Here is an 18069-nt window from a genome sequence, read left to right as displayed (position 1 = left end):
TATCATTTACATCATGGAGCTTCAAGTTTTAGTGGGTCGACCCCCCACCAAAGAGGAGGAATGTAAATCTCCATTACCGTGATGCATGCTTTTAGTGTCTAGTGTACATTGAGAACTTATAGCAAGATGACCTGATTTAATCTGATGTCTTAGAAAGACGATTCTTCAAGGAGGTGACCTCTGAGCTGAAATCTGAAGGATACTAAACAGGAAATGATGAATTGAGGGGAGCCACACACATAAAGCCCTGACATGAGAAGGAGGATGGTACATCTGATTAATAGAACTGGAGCAAGGAATAAGGTACAAGTGGTGCCCTAGAGTCCAGTGGATGGAAAATCACTAAGGGAAAACATCAAGGGTAAGGGTGGGGGGAATTGTTGCTAAACATATCTGACAGGATTCTTGCTTAAGGCAGTCCAGGTGATCAAATTTCAGCTGAGGGATGATGAAGGATGAGGAATTTGATCAGATATGGGGGTGGAGATGGAGTGGGGAATTCTCGATGCAAGTCTCTTAGCAAGAGTCTTGCTACAATGAATATCATGGTCCAGGCTTAGAGGGCTTAGAGAAACCTTCCTAGAATCTGGAAAAGGAGATGTCTTTGTCAGATCTAATTGTAACTTATTTTCAATTAATATATGTGATTAGATAAGGAAAAACTGAATAACTTCTTTCTAAAAGTATATATTACTTTTGTACATCAAGTCATAACATCTTCTAAAATGATTTTTTCCTATTACTCACATACTATGCTAAGTTCAAAATAATCAACATCTATAAAGAAGTTTCATTAAAGTGTAGGTATTTTTTATGTGTGCTAAACTTTTAAGGATAATGATGTCACCACATTTACAGGGCTTAAAATAGGTATTGTCTACAGGTATTCTTTCCTTTGATAGGTGTTGGGTTATGTATCATCCTTTCAACCAATACATATAATAAAACAGCATTATGCATTATGGAACCCAGGATACAGCAGTGAACAAAAGAAATATCTTTTGTTCTCTAATGGAGCACTTTCTTTTCTTCTTTAAATCACTACCAAAAGCCTTTAGTTCTGACTATAAAGTCCTGGATGTATCTTGGCAGACTCTACAATTTATATTTATATTTCCCTTCATAAGTTTATTCTTGCATTCATATGTGATCTTCACGACAATTCTCTATGAAGTAGGGGCAATAGAGGGTAATGATTAAGAACATGAGTTTTGTAGTCAGACCAACTGGGGTTGAAATCCTGGCTCTACTATTTACTAGCACTTTTTTGCTAAGTACATTACGTGGGTTGTTTTAAACTCAAAAATACCTCTAAGTGAGAGGTTGAGAAGTGTTGTTATTTCCATTTGTAGATGAGAAAATTGAAGCTCAGAGAGGTAAAGATGTTTTTCCAACGGCACACACCTAGCTCTAAAATGTAAGATGATGCTGCTTGCTGAAGGTTAGCAACTTTCTCTTCTATAATAATTAAAAATGTTTCATATTTTCCTGACTCTGAAATTCTATAAACCTCTTGAGGTGGACAAATCTCTGGGCCCCTAAATACTTTGCCTTATTAAAAACCAACAAAGTCTCCTGTTGAAAGAGTTGCCTGGCCAGGGAAAACATTTTTTTCTTGTTTCTTAATGGAAAATCAAGCCTGCTGATTAAAACAGAGTAATAGTTTTGAAAGCTTCCTCTTGACAGAGCGTTTGCTTTCTCATTTCCTAATGAATTACTCCCCAAAGAAACTCATTATATTTCAGGGCACAAGACTCTCTGGAGACCTCCCTGCCTCCACCATTCACTTACTAAAATGTTCATCATTTAGAAACCTATAAGCCTTGCCACATTCAGAGTCCTCCAAATCCTTTGCTTATCAATAACTCTTTGTTCTAAGTTATGATCAAAAGCAGCTTTACCCTCAGATAAATAGGAAAGGAAATCTTTTACAGATAAGGAACATTTTGCTGATGAGGTGAAAAGATGTGATTATTATATTACATTTTATTATTATAGTATATTATTGTTTTTATTATTAATGTATTATAATTATAGCTTAGTTAAGAGTGTTGGATCATTGGGGTGTACACATAAAATAGTTTTATCATTTCCATTTTTTTAAAGTTTATTTATTTATTTTGAGAGAGGGAGAGAGAGCATGAGCAGGATAGAGTCAGAGAGAGAGAGAGAGAGAGAGGGAGAGAGAGAATCTCAAGCAGGATCCACACTGTCAGTGCAGAGCCGAATGTGGGGCTCGAACTCACGAATCGTGAGATCATGACCTGAGCCAAAATCGAGAGTTGGACACTTAACTGACTGAGCCACTCACGTGCCCCAGTTTTATCCTTGCTAATAAGAATTCCCAGTAAGGCTTAATTGAACCCTTTCTTGCCCACAGGGCAGCAGGTGCCTTTTGTGGTATCTAATTCTGTAACATTTTTGTCTCTTTAGGTTATTAAAATAATTTCTTTCTGGTTCTTAAGATTCAGAACTTTTAATTATAATACTTCAAATCCATGTCTGAGAGAAAACTCTCCTATTCCTTTCCTGCTCTGTACCAGCTCCCCAACATGCTGTGGTACCTATACAACACTAGTAAGCTGGTGGGGTTGAGGTATAGGGGTCTGTTCTCATTTACATATCCCTCCCTTCACTATGGGGACCTCTTGGTCATTGGGGTGAGAACAAAGGGTGGCGAAAATATGTAAGTTTTTTTTTTTTCCTGGATAGCTTGGGACTACTTTCTTGCCTTATTGATTCTGAGCTTGAGGTGGACTGCTGGTGGTTTTAAGAGCCCTCATACTGATGGAGGCTCAAGTCCAAGCAGCCCCACTGGACACTGAGGGCCCTTTGTGAGGCTCAGCCCTTGAGTCATGCTGATGGTGTCGTGCTGTTCTCCTAGGCTGTGCAATTTCCTTGTCCCACTTCTTCTAAAAGACTGGGTACTAATTTCATCTACCAAATGTGGCATCACCTGTGATATGTGCGGACACTGCTAGGATCCATCATCCACACCTGTCCATCCCACCATGCCATTTCTCCCCAAAGCTCTTTGTCCTGACCTGGAAGCATTGGGCAGGTTAGTCCAACTGGTAGCCATCCCTTTGAGACTGAATAGAACGCTTCTCTGCTTTATCCTAACTTCTCATGGTGGCCATTGTTCTCTGGCACTTTTTGTCTTGCATTACTCCAGTCTCTGCCTCCATTGTCATGTGGCATTCTCCTCATCTCATTAAGGTCTTCTTTATAAGGACTTATTGGATTTTGGCCCAGTCTACTTCAGTATAATCTTATCACAGTTAACTAATCACATCTATAACTTTTATCTCCAAATAAGTTCACATTCTGAGGTACTCAGGGTCAGGAATTCAAAATATCTTTTTGGGGACATGATTAAACCCATAATACCCTTCTTTCTAGACACTCCCAAATTTGACAAATGATTCCCTTGGCATTAAGAGTCAGAACTAGTCATATGATCTCTTTCTGCCCCAACTGGAATGTAAAGAAAAGAGGTAGGATTTCTTCATAAATATTGCAGTATTCAAAACAATAAACTTGTCTCCCCTTCCAGTCTTTTATTTTTTTAAATTTTTTAAATTTTTTATTTTTTTAAATATGAAATTTATTGTCAAATTGGTTTCCATACAACACCCAGTGCTCATCCCAAAAGGTGCCCTCCTCAGTACCCATCACCCACCCCCCCCTCCCTCCCACCCCCCCCCCCCACCAACCCTCAGTTTGTTCTCAGTTTTTAAGAATCTCTTATGCTTTGGCTCTCTCCCTCTCTAACCTCTTTTTTTTTTCTTCCCCTCCCCCGTGGACTTCTGTTAAGTTTCTCAGGATCCACATAAGAGTGAAAACATATGGTATCTGTCTTTCTCTGTATGACTTATTTCACTTAACATAACACTCTCCAGTTCCATCCACGTTGCTACAAAGGGCCATATTTCATTCTTTCTCATTGCCACATAGTATTCCATTGTGTATATAAACCACAATTTCTTTATCCATTCGTCAGTTGACCTTGCAGTCTTTTAAAAACCATCTTGAGGTAAGGGGAGGGGATAACTAGGTCTATTGAAATGTTGCTCCTCTGCAAGGCAGGAGGTGAAGTGGTTTGCCAGAGAGGTAGCAGGTCTGAACCTAGAATGTTTTAAACTTAATCACCTTTATCCTCACCTCTGGGCTTTTGTTGTCAGCTCAGGTAAACAACAAAAAAATTATATGTAGTATCTAGTATCATTTTATTATATGACTAATATTGATAATGATGATAATAATGATGTTCACAAATTTTTGGTGTGCACAGTTATGCCAGGTACTGCCATAAACACTCATATTTAATTTTAAAAATTTAATGTTTTTATTTATTTTTGAGAGAGAGACAGAGAGAGTATGAGCAGGTGAGGGGCAAAGAGAGAGGGAGACACAGAATCCAAAGCAGGCTCCAGGCTCTGAGCTGTCAGAACAGAGCCCAATGTAGGGCCAAAGCTCATGAACTGTGAGATCATGACCTGAGCCGAAGTCAGTCGCTTAACTGACTGAGCCACCCAGGCGCCCCTCTTTTTTAATTTTCTTAATTCTTAATTTTAAACTAATGTTAGTTTTACAAGCAATTTACAAAAATATAGAATTTTTGTATCTATCCTTCATCTCACTTCCCCTGATATTAATGTTATGTGATTTTAATACAATTATCAAGATCTAGAATTCAATCCTATATAACACTATTAACTAAATTATAAAATTTATTTATATCTTACCAGTGTTTCCACTGGTGGCCTTTTTCTATTCCAGAGTCTTATCTAGGATCCCAAATTGCATTAAATTTTTATTTCTTCATAGCATCTTGTAGTCTATAATATTCATCAGTCTTTCCTTGGTTTTTACAGTCTAAACACTTTTGAGGAATATTGATCAGTTACTTTGTCAAATGTCTTTCAGTCCAGGTTTGTCTGTTGTTTTCTCCTGATTGGACAAGCTGCAGATATGCATTTTTGGCAAAGTATTCTACTGAAATGCTTCCATATCCTTCTCAGTGCAGGCTGTCATAGGATTCGTGATATTATGTGTTATCGCTGAGATACTGTGCTGAGTCACTTCATGAAAGTTGTTTTGGCAGGTTTCTCCATTGTAAGGTAGTATCTTTTCTCTTTATGGCAAGAAATATCATGAGGGGATACTTTGAGGCTATGCTAATCCGGTTTCTCTTCTAACTTGCACCTACAAATGTTGGCATCCATCATGGACCTTGTCTGCAGCAATTGTTGCTGTAGGGTAATGGTTATTTTCTATCTCCCTCTTTCCTTTTACATTTATTAACTGGAATTCAACTGTAAGGAAGTGCTGCCTTTCTTCCCCATTTATTTAATTATTTATTAAGTCAGGATAGGTTCAGGAATTAATATATTTTTAAAAATTTTTAAACATTTATTTATTTTTGAGAGAGAGAGAGAAAGACAGAGAGAGTGCAAACAGGGGAGGGGCAGAGAGAGAGGGGGACACAGAATCTGAAGCAGGCTCCAGGCTGTGAGCTGTCAGCACAGAGCCCAATGCGGGGCTTGAACTCAAGAAGAACCAGGTCATGACCTGAACCGAACCCAGATGCCTAACCAACAGAGCCACCCAAGCGCGCCAGGAATCGATATTTTTAATGTCTGAGCTATAATTCAATATTGTCATTATTTATGTTGTTGTTCAAACCATTCCTGTTTTGATATCAATGCATGTGCATATGTGATTTAGTAAATACACATGTATTTCCTAAGTATTTACATTGACAGGGCCTAGAAAGAAGGTAATGCCAGAACCAAAGTGTATACATCTAGCTCCTAGTTCTTGGTTTCTCACCACTATTTCCCAATAGAAGGAATTCAGAATCTTTGGAGAAGTAGTAGATAAAAAGGCTAAGACAGAAATATGAGATAAGTCTGAATAGGAAGTGTTCAGAAAAGGTTGGGGCTTATTGAAAGAACACATGAACCTACCTGAAGGAGCTCCTAATGGCCACATGTAAGGCAGACTTAATCATCCCCTTTATACAGATGAGGAAAATGAGATACAGAACCATTAAGTAACTTTTTTGAGATCACACAATTAATAAGAATCAGAACAAAACACTAACACAGAAGAATTTTTGTTGTTGTTGTTTTTACCCCAAGGCCCATCCTCTTTACCAGCCTACAGAACTTTCTCTCCCAAGCAGACTTAGGTCAGTGCCAATTAGCCTTTATTTGGTGTATTGATAATTTTCCCCTCAGGGCAAAGAACGAGTTTCTGTCTCCCATTGACAAGGTTGAATTTTAAATTAATTGTACAGTTAGTTTTGTAGAGAATTCCAGTAAGTTCAATGCTAGTTTTAGAATGGAAATATTTATTGAATGACCAGATTTTTCATAAAATTAAAGCCATACTCCTGATCAGTAACTTCAGATTTGAAGGAGATTCTTTCTTTAGCTTTGACTTCATCTTCAAAATTATTTCCTGTAGCTGTGATAGTCAAGAACAGATTAGCATGATATAATATCTTCGATTTTCACTTTTTTTTAAATTGCAGATTGTCTTGCTTTATACATTTTATTTTAAATCAGTATCAGTCTAATTCTATTGCCTGTTTCTCCTCCTCCTCCTCTTCCTCCTTCTTCATAATAAGGACTTTTTTTTTTCTACCTTTAAAATCTAACAGTTTTAGTGGGTTATGTTTCAGAATTGATCATTCTGAGTCATTTTTACCCAGCATCTGAGTAAACACTTTTTAATGAAAAGATACAGGTCTTGTTTTATTTTTGGAAAGTTTCCTTGGGCTATAGTTTTAAATATTGATTTTGTTTCATGTTTTTATTTTTGTCCTTATGTCATCAATCATATGTATTTTGACTTCCTTTGTCTTTTATTTCATCCACTTTCTCTCTATTTTTATATCTTCATCTAATTTTTATTCTTGGTTGGTTGTCTGTTTTGCTTAAAATGTCTTAATTAAGTATATTTTTAAAAAATTTTTAGGGGCGCCTGGGTGGCGCAGTCGGTTAAGCGTCCGACTTCAGCCAGGTCACGATCTCGCGGTCCGGGAGTTCGAGCCCCGCGTCGGGCTCTGGGCTGATGGCTCAGAGCCTGGAGCCTGTTTCCGATTCTGTGTCTCCCTCTCTCTCTGCCCCTCCCCCGTTCATGCTCTGTCTCTCTCTGTCCCAAAAATAAATAAACGTTGAAAAAAAAATTTTAATGTTTATTTTTGAGAGAGAGAGAGAGAAAGAGCATGAGCAGGGGAGGGTCAGAAGAGGGAGACACAGAACCTGAAGCAGGCTTCAGGCTCTGAGCCGTCAGCACAGAGCCCGATGTGGGGGCTCGAACCCATGGATCATGAGATCATAACCTGAGCTGAAATCAGATGCTCAACTGACTGAACCATGCAGGTGCCCCTTTAATTAAATATTTGTCATTATTTAAATCAACTCTACTTTTTTCACAAGTTTTAGTTTACAGAGAAAGGGAAAACATTTAGTTTGCAGAGAAATGGAAAACATTGCACAGAAATCCCTTATAGTTCAATCCAGTTTTCTCCATTGTTAATATCTTACATTAGTATGGTATATTTATTATATAATCATTATATATTATATAATTATTATATTATTGTATAATTAATGAACCAGTAATAACAGACACATTATTATTAACTAATATTCATACTTCATTCAGATTTCCTTAGTTTATGCCTTATATCGTTTTTCTGTTCCGGGACCCCAAACAAGAAAAATATATTACATTTAGTTGTCATGTCTCCTAGGCATCTCTGGGCTATGAGACTTTCTCATATTTTTATTGTTTTTGATAATGGTACTTTTGAGGGGTATGGGTCAGGTGTTTTGTAGAATGACACTCTATTGGAATTGGTCTGGTGTTTTTTTTCATGGGTGGCTGGGTTTTTCAGTTTGGGGGAGGAAGACCATAGATGCAAAAACGCCATTTTTTGCAATCATTTTAAGGCTACGTATAATCAACATGTTTTATCTCAGTTGATTTTGACCTTGAGCACTGAGATAATGTTTGTCAGATTTCTCTACCATGAAGCTATTCTCCCCCCCCCCCCCATTCTTACTGTAGTCTCTGAAAGGAAGTCACTGTGCTTCCCACACTAAAGTTTGGGATTTGATTCCAGTCCTGGAGGATACAGTAAGTCCACAAATTATTTGGAATTCTCATGCACACATTTATCTCTTCCGTTTATTTAATTATTCCAGTATTTATCTATATCAGTATGGGCCCATATATATTTATTTTATACTATAGGTATAGTCCAGTGCTTCTTGATTTTTTATGTTGTTGCTCACATTTTTTTAGCTTTCGCCATTGGGAGCTCTTTCAGTTGGCTTCTGTGTGCCTTCGACATACCACCATTAAATTGGGGAGGATTTTTTTAAGCACTTAATTATGGACACCACAACATGCTCCAGACTCATCTTATGTATTTTTACCCCAGTCCTTGGATCAATCATTTCTCCAAGTAGCTCTGGTCCCTTTTATTGGAGAACAATATTAGAAGCCAACATTAGGGTGCTAGGTATCCTTGTTGTTACTGGAGTGTCATTGATTCTAGGCCATCTCAGCTGACAAAGGGAATATATATTTGTATATACACACATATTATCTGTAACCTTCTATCTTCACTATATTAAGCTACATGTGAGTTCTTATTGATGTTTCCTGCTCTCATCAATTACATGTCTATCATTCCAGCAGGCCCCCCTGGCATATAAGTAAACTCTTATTCCAACTCTTATATTCCAGAAACCTGGGTTTTGCCATCTGCCATCCATTTAGTTAATTGTTCAATTCAAGTATACATGCACAGCACTATGAATATTGCTAATCCATACCCCCATGGGAAACAACATTGCCAATTAGAACATAGTGCCTATGTTCAGTTACAGGCTCCCCTCACTTCCAGAGTTACTTAGGTCATCAACTTGCCCATCCACTCCCAACACTGAGGTTGTTTCATATATTTGTAACATGGTTAAATTATTTTGCACCATGCTGCATTTTATCCAGTGATCCCCAGGTGTCCTAATTTTTTTTATTTAATTTATATGTTTTAAGTTTCCATCTTTGTGCTGCAAAGTTCTATGGGTTTTGACAAATGCATAATGTTACATATCTATTACAGTATCACACAGAATAGTTTCTCCATCATATAAATATACAGTGTGTTTGACCTATTAAATCTTCCTTCCTTCTCTTGGCCTTTGGGCAACTGTTAGAGGAGGTCATCAAGAGGACATGACCCCCAGTTGAACCACGAACTCACCCTCTCCCCTGTCCTTGGAATGTGTGTTCCACCTACCAATCCCAAAGCTGGAGCTGTTAGAAGGATGTAGCCTTGAGAGAGTAAGGTGTTGAGACCAGATGGACTGAATATGTGCCTGAACCCAGCTGAGGTCTCTGTTTAAACTTTTAAGATTCTAGCAGGCAGCTGGGGAGACAGCAACAAGTGATCTTTTTTACTGTTTTCATAGTTTGGCATTTCTCAGAATATCATATAATTGGAATTAGAAAATAGGTAGCCTTTTCAGATGGACTTCCTTAGAAATGTCTATTTAAGTTCATCAATGTCTTTTATAGCTTGATAGCTCATTTTTTTATCAATAAATATTATTACATTATATGGATGTACCAGTTTATTAATTCATTCCCTTATTGAAAGATATCTTGGTTGCTTCCAGCTTAGGCAATTATGAATAGTTGTTATTACAAATATTTACATGCAGGTTTTTGTATAAACATAAGTTTTAAAAGTTGGGTAAATAACCTAGGAGTAAGATTGCTGGACGATATGGTAAGACTCCATTTAGCTTTGTAATAAGTAGCCAAATGAACTAGCTGTGCCATTTTGTATCCCCACCAGCAATGGATGAGTTTCTATTGCTCCTTATCTTTTCCAGAGTTGGTATTGTCAGTTGTCTGAATTTTAGCCACTTTAATGGGTGTTTAATGGTATGTAAATATTATTTTAATTTGTAATTCTCTAATGACAAATGAGGTTGAGCATCTTTTGATGTACCTGTTTGCTACCTGTATATCTCCTTTGGTGAGACATCTGTTCAGATAATTGCCTATGTTTTTAATAAACTTCAATTTCAGAGTAATTTTAGGTCTATAGAAAAATGAGGCAGAAAGTGTGGAGGGTTCCTATAGATGCCCTATCCTTCCCACCAGTTTCTCCTATTTTTAACATGTTGCATTATTGTGGAACAATGGTTTCAACTGATGAACCAATATTGATACATTATTATTAACTACAGTCCATAGATTATATTAGAGTTCTTTCTGTGTTATACAGTTCTGTGAGTTTTGATAAATGCATGATGTCATGTATCTACCATTATAACATGTAGAATGGTTTCGTTACTATAAATATTCCTAAATATCCACCTATAATTCTTCCTCTCTGCTCCCTGAAAAACAAGTAACCACTTATATTTTTACTGTTTTGCATATTTTACATAGTTTTATGTATTTTACAAATATATTTTTACATAGTTCTGCATCTTCCAAAATTTCATGTTGTTGGAATCATGCATTATATGGCCTTTTCAGATTGACTCCTTTCTTTTTTTTTTTTTTTTTTCTTTTTTTTTTTTTTGAGGGGATAGCTGAATTTATTTATTTATTTATTTATTTATTTATTTATTTACTTATTATTTTTAAATTTTATTTTATTTTTAAATATATGAAGTTTATTGTCAAATTGGTTTCCATACAACACCCAGTGCTCATCCCAAAAGGTGCCCTCCTCAATACCCATCACCCACCCTCCCTTCCCTACCACCCCCCATCAACCCTCAGTTTGTTCCCAGTTTTTAAGAGTCTCTTATGCTTTGGCTATCTCCCTCTTTAACCTCTTTTTTTTTTCTTCCCCTCCCCCATGGGTTCCTGTTAAGTTTCTCAGGATCCATAAGAGTGAACACATATGGTATCTGTCTTTCTCTGTATGGCTTATTTCACTTAGCATAACACTTTCCACTTCCATCCATGTTGCTACAAAGGCAGATTGGCTCCTTTCACTTAGCAGTATGTGTTTAAGGCTCCCCTCCGTGTACTTTTTGTGACTTGATAGCTCATTTGTTTTTACTGCTGAAAAATATTTCATTTTATGGATACCGATTGAGGGGCATCTTGAATTCTTACAGAAATTGGCAATTTTGAATAAAACTGCTGTAAATATTCTTACTAAGGTTTTTGTGAGGACATAAGCTTTTCACTCCTTTGGGTAAATACCTGACTGTGATGGTTGAATTGTATAGTAAGTCTAGCTTTGTATGTTCAGCTTTGGAAGAAACTGCCAGACTTTCTCCCCAAGTGGCTCTAGCATTTTGCATTCTAACCAGCAATGGATGAAAGTTCCTGCTGCCCCACATCCTTTACCAGCACTTGGTGCTAGTGTATTTCCAAACTAAAGTTCTGCCCGCCAATTTCCAAATGTTTGTATGACGATCTTTATTGCATTTTTTGAGTATAATATAGTTTTCTCAGCATCAAGTGGTCTTTTTGGGGAGGAAGGGAGACATTTCACCAGCTGGAATGCTTTGATTCATCTTTCCTGTTTCTATTTCTGTAGCTTTATGTGGATATGGTCAGATTATTTTGCTGTTTCTATTTATTTTTTAAACGTTGTTCCTAGTTTGGGAATTCTGTGTCTTCTCTTTTGTCCTCTCCTCTGCTACTTCTTCTATGAATGGGGCTGGTGTGGTAGTGGGAAGGAGGGGTGGATCAGCTTTCGTTTTCTTTTGTTTGTACAATCCTTAATTCCACCCCCTCCACTTTGTTCCTTATTTCCTCTCACTACCTGATTGCTAAACAAGAGTACTCATCTTCTATATATCTGAACATCACCCCAGAGCAGTACTTCTACATGGTCACCAATACCTGCTAAACTCCTTCACTGTAGCCAGTGCTGTGAACCCCCAAGTTCTAACTTGTGTTCACGATATTGGCACTTCATATTGAACTTTCACTTTCTCAGGTGATTTTGTGCTTTTTGCGTGTCCTTCACCCTCTTATTTTCTTCGTTAAATCCCTAAAGCCTCTTGTATCCTGTTCTCTACATCTACAGGCTTACATTAAAGGGGAGAAGCTCATCTGGAAGTTTTAAATCTACTTACGCTTAATTTAAAGGTGGTGCTACTTTTTATCTTCTGGTTCTGGTAAACGCATATTATTTTCATTGCTGTTATGAGTTTTACAGGAGGTTGTTGGGAAGATTTGAAATCTGGCAGTTCCTATTGTCTTCAAACCACTAGTTTTGAATTAAAAGTAGAAATTTCAAAACTTCAGAAATGATTTGTCCTGGATACAGCTCTGTGAGAAGGTAATATCCTGAGCTTTCAAAGACTGAGGCTGTGAGCTCCATATTGCAGTACAACAGATGGAAAAGTGAAGCATTTGAGATAAGAAAAAAATAGATAGGTGAATGGATGGGTAAAGAGAAGCATTTGGATAGATAGACATACATTGTGAATGTATATATTAGAGGCAGAGGGATGGTGGAGAACTTTTCCTGCTTTGTGAAGGATTACTTGTGGTCCCGTCTATTAACCATAGAGTAGGGGATTTAAAGAGGAGAAAATTTCCTGTCAAAGAGAAACTGATTCATGGTGTCTCTCTGTCTGCATGTTGCAGGCAAGCCAAATATGATTGGCAACTATTTCCAACAAAAGGAAAACAATTAGCAGAAAGTCTAAGAAAGAAGTTATTTTCTTAGGGAAAGAAAAACATTTTAGAGCATTTGTCCCTCTATGGGTGGTATGTCATAAGTAAGGGGGTAAAGGTCTTAGATCTGACCTGTGCCTTAGCTCTGGAGGACATTCATACCTTGTCTAAAAGTTTCTGGGCAACTAAATTGGTAGACTTCCCTGGCATTGCTGGTGATTGGTGATAAGTGCATCAGGGGTGGGTGGGGAGAGCCAGAGAGAGGGAAAGAGAAGTATAAATAAGGCAAAAGGTGGGGGCGCCTGGGTGGCTCAGTTGGTTAAGCACCGGACTTCAGCTCAGGTCATGATCTCACAGTTGCTGGGTTTGAGCCCTGCATTGGGCTCTGTGTTGACAGCTCAGAGCCTGGAGCCTGCTTTGGATTCTGTGTCTCCCTCTTTCTGCCCCTCCCCTACTCTCACTCTGTCTGTCTGTCTGTCTCTCTCTCTCAAAAATAAATAAACATTAAAAAATTAAAAAAAAAATAAGGCAAAAGGAACTTGGACAGTCTGCATTTCCACTACTTGTCAAAGACACAGGAATTTTCCCTGAATGGAAAGGACACTGTGAAAGGCAGCAGAGCTGAAGGCACCTTGTGAGTCCCCTAAATGAGCACCCATACCAGAACAGGAGAATTTAGGCAAAAAATGGAGCAGACCCTCTGTGGCATGGAGAGAAAGAGGAATCATTTCTTTGTTGGTCACCAAAGTTAGGGATCTACTCTAAGAGAAGCTTCCATGAACCCCTAAATAGTCCAAATATGTGTTCCCAAAGATTCCAGCATTTTTTTTTTTGCCAGCAGCTTTGAGAGTCAGAAGGCAGCTAATGCTAGATGAGGAATTTGGGTGGGGAGGATGGAGAAGCAAACAATAAATTTGTCAACTTGTCTGGGTTGTTAATCTCAAGAGCAGACATTGTTTCCACAGGACAAGGGAAAGAGTTCAGGGCCCATCTCTCCATTTGCCATCTCTGTAACATGCACACACACACACACACACACACACACACACACACAGAGGCACACATGCACACATGCATGCACACACACTTCTGCAGGTAAGTCTTTGGAAAGTTCTGGTAGTAGACAATTGGAGTATAAAAGGTAACAAGGATATCCAAGGTTGACTACCCAAAATAAAACCATTTTAAACAAGAAGGGAAGAGTTGGAATTGATAATTATCTGAAGAGACCAATGTCCGGTCAGTGCTTTTCTTTCCCACTCTCTTCCCATGTAGTTTGTAGACAACAGAGGCAAAAAAAAAGGAGTTAATACCTATTATTAATAGATAAATAAAGTTCCTTGTTATTAAACCTAAAATCCTGCCACTGAAAATTCATTTCCTTTAGATCGTAAAATTGACCAAAACTGTCCTGTGTACCCTCCCATGTTTGTTGAGAAGGATGAAGACAATTGATGTGATTACCATCGTAAGCTGTAAAACACCGGTATCACTATCAAATAATAATAAGAGAAATAAATTATAGTGTGTAATTATCAACTAAACCCTGATGTCTGTGTTAAGAGATGTCTTATATAGATTTCTACAAGACATTTTCCTTTCTGTTTTAGCTACTTGGTTTCTAACTCCTCTGACAAATGTGGAACTAATGTGGAGGTCTTAGAGCCAGAGGATGAGGAGAAAAAATAAATTTGATTAAGACTGGATTATAGGTTGAAGAACATTTCAAAGCATATATGTGACACGAGTAACAAAGAAACCCTAAGGCCGTTGGAAAAACAAAACAAAACAACTGATATCTTTCCATTTTAATCCAACAAGAAACAAATCCTTTATTATCTGATCCCTATGGCTATGATCCTTCCTGAAACCAGTTTGTCTACCTATGTTGGGTATATTTGAGGGGTCCTTAAACTTCTTTGCACTAAATTTTTGGGGTTTTTTTGAATACTTAGTGTGTGCTAGGCACTATTTTAAGAATTTCTTGTGTGTCATATTATTTTAATACCTACAGTGAGTAGGTACAATTTTTTTTAACTTTAGGGAAAAGAAACTGAGGCACAGAGGGATTAAATAACTTGTTTGTCACAGCTAATAAGTAGTACATGTAAGATTTAAAGTCAAGAAGAAGTCTGACTCCAGGCAATGCTCAATTACTGACTTAAACTGCTAATTTTGGGGGTCCACTTTCCTGTTTCTGCGAGAGGCATTTGCAAACCATCATATTTAGGTGATAATCCAATTGCCTCTAAAATGAAAATTTGTTTTTGTTTTTGTTCTTGCTTACCTGTTTACCCACATACACACTCACTCACTCACTTAAGTATTACCAAGTTCATTTGATTTTAAAAATGACTAGGTCTTTTGTTGCTTTAATCCTTCTGTGCTTAGTGAATTATGTATGTTATAACCCTGGGTTTATTTTATCTTTAGAAATTACACAACTAGGGGTGCCTGGGTGGCTCAGTCGGTTAAGCATCCGACTTCGGCTCAGGTCATGATCTCATGGTTTGTGAGTTTGAGCCCCACATCGGGCTCTGTGCTGACAGCTGAGAGCCTGGGGCCTGCTTCGGATTCTGTGTCTCATTCTCTCTCTGCCCCTTCCCCACTTGTGCTCTGTCTGTCTCTGTCTCTCAAAAATAAATAAAAATGTAAAAAAAATTTTTTTAATTACACAACTAAAAGACTCTGATTGTGATCCATCTGAGAGCACTGTAAAGTAGAATTAGTCCATGCAAGGCCACCATTTACTAGCTCTGTGTGTCCTTGGTTTTGTGCAAACTTTCTAAGCTACAATTTCCTTTTCCTTAAGGAAAGAGAATTCTACCCACTTCACAGGTGTTTATGAAGGTTATATAAGATGCTCTATATAAATTCTAAAGACTTTTATAAATGGATGGCTCATCTGATAACTAATTTGTCTTCTATTCTCTGTATCATCTCTTCATATCTCCTTGAAAAATGAAACTTCCCTTGATCTCTCATACCCTGTCAATACTCTAGAGTTTAAGTAGGTAACCTAAGTTTCTCACATAGTAACTTCATCAGAGAAGTAAGAAATATTTATTTGAAAGTGGAGAAAAATGAGACCAATGTGTCACACAGGGGAATTGGAACCAGAAGCAGTTCTAACTCATAGTTTAGACTATGAGTTCATTTTCTTTAGATTATAATGTTCTCTTTTTCTCATCTCTGCTTTTTCTTTCATTTCATCATACTGTATTTTCATCTCTTTTCAGATCTAGAGAAGGAAAAAAATGAAAACAAAAATTAATTCAGATCTCAATTGAGCAAGATCTTTTTTCATCAGTTTTCTGGGTTCCAACTTCTATGTTTATAGAGGAAGTATAAATTGGTAAGAATTTAAATTTGAGTACAACTTCATTGTTATGTGTCTTTACATGCTTCGCTATATATGTTTTAGAACACTCATTACATTCACTATTCAGTAGAACTCTCAATAATTTGTTTTAAAATGCAGAAAGTAGATGGATTCATTCCTATTTTATAGATAAGGATACGGAAGCTCAAGGAAATTGGACAGGATACACTGCTGGCTGAAGTTTCACAGCTGGTTCAAGGAAAAGACAAGTGAGAAGAGAAGGATCCTTAAAGATAAATCAGAATTCAACTCCTTTTCACCTCAAGTATTACTATTTACTGCTTGATCCAAACTATTCAATTAAGAGTATCTAGTCTTTGACCAGGGAATTTGTAATACATGACACCCAACTGATTGTTGCACTGAAGTACACAGCACTCAAATGGCCAGTGATTTCTGGCCCTGGCTAGGATTTTGAGGTCAATTTGAGATGATCCTCTAAAAAAGAAAAAAGAAAAAGAAAAAAGATTAGAGTGGGAGAGAGCCAAAGCATAAGAGACTCTTAAAAACTGAGAACAAACTGAGGGTTGATGGGGGAGGGTGGGTGATGGGTATTGAGGAGGGCACCTTTTGGGATGAGCACTGGGTGTTGTATGGAAACCAATTTGACAATACATTTCATATATTGAAAAAAAAAAGGATGATCCTCTATCTGGTAAGTGGTAGGTGTGGGCTCCATGAAACTGCTGGAAATACCCTGGGAAGAAGAGAATTCTGTAGACAGGAAGTGATTTTGAGTATGTGATAGATAATCATCACACTCACATACATTTGAGCTTGTACATACATTATTCTGTAATTAGCATATCTAATTGCTTTCTGACATTAGGAATTAGTTTGCCTGTTTGCTTTGCTTTTCTGCTTATTGCCATTACCAAATGTGTCAGTAGGGTCCACTGGTCCCCAAAGAGCTATGCCTGTGGTCTGGGTCTCCTTTAACTCACAAAGGGCTCATCATATAAGAGAGATGATTTCAGGATTTGCGAATCATCTGTGACCTGTGAAATACTTGAAGAGAGAGCACATTCCATTTTGGTAATTTCCAGGGAGATTATAAATCATGGTGATTATAGTGCATGGTAATAGAAAATAATTAGAATTTATGCTTAATGAATATGTATGCTGTGTTGCTATTACATAATCCTAAAAATGATCATCATTACATGGCAACAATTCATACTTTTTTGCTGGTGTATACAAACAATGTTCTAGCCCCAAATGGTGATGAGCCACAAAATAAGGTACTATGGGATGAACTAGGGTCAGTCACAAAGAACTTCAGGAGGAGTGATGAATCTTAAATACTTCTGATAGGATAATGTAGTGATTGAGGTGTTGGAATATTTCCAGGGGAAGTTGCTTGATTGGTCTTCAAGCAATCTGATAGGCAGGTAGTACCTTAGAAGTAGAAGTCTTATGGAATAGGAGAAGCTTCTGTAAGTGTGAATGATTAATTTATGTGGCAACATGACTGGCCCATGGGATGCCCAGATATCTGGTTAAACATTATTTCTGGGTATGTCTGTGTGGGTGTGTCTAGAAGAGATTAGCATTTGAACTGGTGGGCTGGGTAGAGCAGATTGTCCTCACCAGTGTGGGTGAGCATCATCCAACCCATTGAGGGCCTCAACAGAATACAAAGGTAGAGGAAGGTTAAAGTTGTGTTTGCCTGTCTCCTTGAGCTAAAACATCAGTCTTCTTTCTTCAGGGACCCTGGTTCCCAGGATTTCAGATTATGACTGGAATCTATACAATTGGCTCATCAACTCTCAGGCCTTTGAACTACACCATCAGCTTTCCTGGGTCTCCAGCTTTGCAGATGATAGCAGATCATGGGACTTCTCAGACTCTGTAATCATGTGAGCCAATACCTTATAATAAATCTCTTTCAAGATATGTTAGATAGATAGATAGATAGATAGATAGATAGAGATGCATAGATCTAAGGAATTAGATAGGAGATTATCTATCTATATCTTCTACTGGTTCTGTTTCTC

At 37.6% G+C, this 18069-nt stretch overlaps 1 long non-coding RNA gene across 3 annotated transcripts in view; it reads left to right on the top strand.

The window, feature by feature from the left end:
• The window catches only part of LOC109492102, a 1189585-nt gene that overhangs the window by 764864 nt on the left and 406652 nt on the right, over positions 1 to 18069 (top strand). The window lies entirely within an intron of this gene.

This window comes from Felis catus, chromosome D1 (genome assembly GCF_018350175.1).
Source record: "Felis catus isolate Fca126 chromosome D1, F.catus_Fca126_mat1.0, whole genome shotgun sequence".
NCBI lineage: Eukaryota > Metazoa > Chordata > Mammalia > Carnivora > Felidae > Felis > Felis catus.
Note: the sequence above shows the minus strand (reverse complement) of the source record. Positions and strands in the feature narration are given on the sequence as shown.